Raw genomic sequence first — 6,224 nt, 5'->3', positions numbered from 1 at the left:
CCGCCAGATTACACACATGCATTATTGCAAGGATATATCGTATCATACAAAAGTCAGGGCACAACTAAAAATTTTTTTGTAAACATTTGTAAACATGTTATGGGACAACAGAGAAGAAATGACACTTTGCTGCAATGTAGTCAGTGTACAGCTTGAAAAAGTGTAAATTTACTGTCCCTTTCAAAACAACAATGCTGGCAACCAAAAGTGAGTACAACCCCAAATGAAAGAAATGTTCTTTTCCAGCACTGCCTAAACCCTCTTGACCATGAAGTTCAACAGAACTTCTCTTCCATACCTAAATGACATCATAGAGCTGGTGGATATTATACCCTTTATTCCTCCCCCACCTTCCATTTAGAGCACACTCAATCGGGTTTAGGTCTACTCTGTAAATATGCTTGGCCAGTCAATCACCTTTACCCACAGCTTCTTTAGCGAGGCAATGGTCATCTTTGAGGTGTGTTTGGGATTTATATATACAGTGGAATTGTGTTGTTTACCACTGTTACATCACCTTTTCTTTTAGCAACATTCAATAAACGTTTTGGAACTGAGGACACTAATTGTTGAAGCTTTCTAGGTGGAATTATTTCCCATTCTTGCTTGATGTACAGCTTCAGCTGTTCAACAGTCCGGGGTCTCCATTGTCGTATTTTACGCTTCATAATGCGCCACACATTTTCAATGGGAGACAGGTATGGAGCTGCAGGCAGGCCAGTCTAGTACCCACACTCTTTTACGACGAAGCCACGCTGTTGTAATGTGCAAAATGTGGTTTGGCATTGTCTTGCTGAAATAAGCAAGGGCGTCCATGAAAAAGATGTTGCTTTGATGGCAGCATGTTTCTCTAAAACCTGTATGTACCTTTTAAGCATTAATGGTGCCTTCACACATGTGTAAGTCACCCATGCCATTGGCACAAACACAGCCCCATACCATCCCGGATGCTGGCTTTTGAACTTTGTGTCCAAAACAGTCCGGACGATTCTTTTCCTCTTTGCCCTAGGGGACACGACGTCCACAATTTCCAAAAACAATTTGAAATGTGGACTTGTCGGACCACAGAACACTTTTCCAGTTTGCATCAATCCATTTTAGATGAGCTCGGGCCCAGAGAAGCCGGCGGCGTTTCTGGGTGTTGTTGATAAATGGCTTTTGCTTTGCATAGTAGTTTCAATTTGCAGTTACGGATGGAGCTCCGAACTGTATTTACTGACATTGGTTTTCGTAAGTGTTCCTGAGCCCATGTGGTGATATCCTTTACACATTGATGTCGGTTTTTGATGCAGTGTCGCCTGAGGGATTGTAGGTCACGGGCATTCAATGTTTGTTTTCGGCCTTGCCGCTTACATGCAGCGATTTCTCCAGATTCTCTGAACCTTTTGCTGAAATCCCCAAATTCCTTGCAATTATACGTTGAGGAGCATTGTCCTTAAACTGTTCGACTATTTTCTCACGCACTTGTTCTCAAAGAGGTGAACCTCGCCCCACCTTTGCTTGTGAATGACTGAGCAATTCAGGGAAGCTCCTTTTATACCCAATCATGCCACCCACCTGTTCCCAATTAGCCTTTTCACCTGTGGGATGTTCCAAACAGGTGTTTGATGAGCATTCCTCAACTTTCTCAGACTTTTTTCTCCACCTGTCCCAGCTTTTTTGGAACGTGTTGCAGCCATAAAATTCTAAGTTAATGATTATTTGCTGAAAACAGTAAAGTTTATCAGTTTGAACATTAAATATCTTGTCTTTGTAGTGTATTCAATTAAATATGGGTTGAACATGATTTGCAAATCATTGTATTCTGTTTTTATTTGTTTAACACAACGTCCCAACTTCATTGGAATTGGGGTTGTGTATATATATATATATATATATATATATATATATATATATATATATATATATATATTATATATATATATATAATATATATATATATATATATATATATATATATATATATATATATATATATATATATATTATATATATATATATAATATATATATATATATATATATATATATATATATATATATATATATATATATATATATATATATATGTGTGTGTGTGTGTGTGTGTATATACAGTAGGTACGGAAAGTATTCAGACTCCCTTAAATATTTCACTTTTTTATATATTGCAGCCATTTGCTAAAATCATTTAAGTTCATTTTTCCCACATTAATGTACACACAGCACTCCATTTTGACAGAAAAAAAAATAATTGTTCAAATTTTTGCAGATTTATTAAAAAAGAAAAACTGAAATAACACATATTCAGACCCTTTGCTGAGTATTTAGTAGAAGCACCGTTTTGAGCTAATGTAGTCTTTTTGGGAATTATGTTTTTCACACCTGGATTTGACGATCCTCTGCCATTCCTCCTTGCAGATCCTCTCCAGTTCTGTCAGGTTGGATGGTGAACGTTGGTGGACGGCCATTTTCAGGTATCTCCAGAGATGCTCAATAGGGTTTAAGTCAGGGCTGTGGCTGGGCCATTCAAGAACAGTCACGGAGTTGTTCTGAAGCCACTTCTTCATTATTTTAGCTGTGGCAGCATCATGCTTTACTGTTGGGACTGTATTGACAGGTGCCTGGTTTTCTCCACACATACCACTTAGAATTAAGGCCAAAAAGTTATATCTTGGTCTCATCAGACCAGAGAATCTTATTTCTCACCATCTTGGAGTCCTTCAGGTGTTTATTTTTTTTTTTTTTTAGCAATCTCCATGAGGGCTTTCATGTGTCTTGCACTGAGGAGAGGCTTCCGTCGGGCCACTCTGCCATAAAGCCCTGACTGGTGGAGGGCTGCAGTGATGGTTGACTTTCTAGAACCTTCTTCCATCTGCCGACTGCATCGCTGGAGCTCAGCCACAGTGATCTTTGGGTTCTTCTTTACGTCTCTCACCAAGGCTCTTCTCTCCGATTGCTCAGTTTGGCCGGACAGCCAGCTCAAGGGAGGGTTGTGGTCGTCCCAAACCTCTTCCATTTAAGGATTATGTAGGTCACTTTGCTCTTAGGAAGCTTAAGTGCAGATTTTTTTTTTAACTTTGTCCATATCTGTGCCTTGCCACAATTCTGTCTCTGAGGTCTCTGAGGCCGTTGACCTCATGATTCACTGACATGCACTGTGAACTGTAAGGTCTTATATCGACAGGTGTGTGGCTTTCCTAATCAAGTCCAATCAGTATAATCAAACACAGCTGGACGCCAATGAAGGTGTAGAACCATCTCAAGGATGATCAGAAGAAATGGAGAGCACCCGAGTTAAATGAGTGTCACAGCAAAGGGTCTGAATACTTTTGGCTGTGTGATATATATATATTTTTAATAAATCAGCAAGAATGTCAACAATTCCATTTTTTTTCTGTCAATATGGGGTGCTGTGTGTATATTTCGGAAAAAAATCAATTAAATGAGTTTAGCAAATCAGAATCATCTTTATTTGCCAAGTATGTCCAAAAACACACAAGGAATTTGTCTCCGGTAGTTGGAGCCACTCTAGTACGACAACAGACAGTCAATTTACAGAACACTTTGGAGACAGAAAGACATTGACAAAAAAAAAAAAAAAAAATTGCTGCAATATAACAATGAAAAATTTAAGGGGGTCTGATTACTTTCCGTACCCACTGAATATGTATCTGTGTATGTATGTATATATATATGAATGCATTTGATGAATCGGTTCAAGCTCTTGTTTAACTTTAAATTGTCCAAATCCTCTGTTTTCAGCCTCTCAACAGTAAATATTCTCTGGTTTCTGTAGTCCTCCATGAAAGCAGACTGATTATCTATGTGATTAATGAAAATAAGGCATTGACAAACATCTGCATTTTACGGAGCCCCCCTGGTGCCAAGGTATGAGAAAAATAAAATTCATTGATAATCTGTTCCCTCAGTTTCGTAATCCGTTCCCTCAGTTTCGTAAACTGTACCCTCAGTTTAGTAAACTGTACACTCAGTTTAGTAATCTGTACCCTCAGTTTAGTAAACTGTACACTCAATTTAGCAATCCGTACCCTCAATTTAGTAATCTGTACCCTCAGTTTAGTAATCCATACCCTCAATTTAGTACTGTGTTTAGGAAACCCGCAGGCTAATTGTAGCCAGTACTGCTAGTACTGCTATATAATGATCAACCCCCTCGAACTACAGCAATATTGCCTTTCAGTTGAAAAAATGGGATGTAGGATATATCACGACATGACAATTTATACACAGGATTCACACGAGTATGAATATAACATACAAATAGAATTTACTTCACTTGACAGATATACGTAGGTATACGGAGCCCCAGACATTTGCTAAACTGAGGGAACGGATTACTAAACTGAGGGTACAGTTTATTAAACTGAGGGTACAGTTTACTAAACTGAGGGAACGGATTACGAAACTGAGGGAACAGATTATCAATGAATTTTATTTCATGTCAATTACACCTGAACTCAGGTGTTTCTCGCACATTTTGGGGAATGCCTAATAAATCCCAGTACACCTAAAATTTGAGAGATTGAAACAAAACAAAACAAAAAGTTGAAATTGTATGTTTTTAACAAACCTTGGGAAGTTTCTAACCTCAGTATTTGGTTGTAACATAACTTTCACCCCTCCCTGACTGGGCTCTGATCGCTCTACCTATGCAGAGCAATACGCTGTCTTCCAATGATATAGTGTAAATGCCTGGCTTAAACCAGGCACATTATGGCGCATTTCTTAACTTCAACCACTCAATACCAACAGACTATTATAATTACCAGTCCTAATTTTTGCTGCATTTAATCATAAGTAAGGCCAGAATATACCGCTGTCCTCTGTTTGAATTGGATTGAGAGAAGTTAATTGTCATGTACATGTGATAATATTAAAGACAATTGGTGGTACTTAATAGCTTATTGACTGCAATTCATTTGCAACCCATTTTTGGGGGTGCTTAAGCACCTCTAAAATGAATCCCAGCAACCTTAAACCTTTGATCCTAGAATCGCCCCCGTTGAACCTGAACCAGCCTTAGAAGTCTTTACAAAACTAGTAGCCCTTTACATTCATCAGTACCCAAGAAGTAGCTCTCAGTTTTAAAAAGGTTGGTGATTACTTCAGTCCCTCACTTGTGATATTACTTATTTAGTTTTAAATTTAGTCATTAAACTACCAGATAAACAACAATAATAGGAAGAAATGATTTTGAAAAACATTTTTATGCAAAATAAAATGTTATCCGATTACTCGATGGAATAATCAAGTCTAAAAATATTTTATGGCTGCAGCCCTAGTTATGAAGTGGTATTAAATTGCATGCATTAATAATGTAATTCCCTTGCATGTGGTCAAGGATGACATTCTTTATTCTTCATTCGCATTATTCCCACAAGCGGAAACAGAAAGCACATTCATACAAGAGCTGCTATCCGCTACAACTCACGCCTGAGCACTCCACACCCAGACTCCCACACACACACACTCCCTGATTTGAGCCAACGTTAAAGCTTAAAAGTCACTTTGCTCTATCATCTGAAATATATCTTTCTTCCTTTGAGCTTTCAACTTTGTAGACATCACAACCGCCAATGAACATTAATTCATTCATTAATTTTCCGTCCTCGCCTCACTAGGATCGCGGGCGTGCTGGAGCCTATCCCATCTGAAGAGACCACAGAGCACACACTCAAGAGTTACATTTTACAATGACTTGAAATAATATATGAGCTCACTTGCCCAAGGAAAAATGCCTCTGAGGACTTGCTAGAGACTAAAAGGTTAAGTCTTGAGACTCAAGATTTACAAGTGTGACTTGATCCCATGTCTCCAAGATGGTAACCAAAATATTCGAAACACCTTTCAGTGTGATAAATCAGTTACGTCACTGCACGCTACAACCATGAACACTTCTCATAGTGTTGATTAAAGCGGCAAAGCTCTTGTACTGGTCTATCGTACTGTGTACCTAATGTTGTGGCTGAGCAGTGCAGAATAGATTTGTATAACACTACAGTATTTGGTTAATATTTGTGGGTTAAATATGTGCTTGGAAAACGAGCACTCAGGTTTATAATTGTTTTCATAATTACCGCTCTACTTCTATTATTATTTATTATAATAATTAATAATAATTTATGCAGTATTTATGACGAGGGCACAAGTGTTTAAAGTGTGTCAATACGTTGTATAATTACGACAAATACGTTTACTTTAAATCGTACTTACTCTGAAGAC

The sequence above is a fragment of the Phycodurus eques genome, chromosome 16 (assembly GCF_024500275.1).
Source record: "Phycodurus eques isolate BA_2022a chromosome 16, UOR_Pequ_1.1, whole genome shotgun sequence".
Taxonomy (NCBI): domain Eukaryota; kingdom Metazoa; phylum Chordata; class Actinopteri; order Syngnathiformes; family Syngnathidae; genus Phycodurus; species Phycodurus eques.
Note: the sequence above shows the minus strand (reverse complement) of the source record.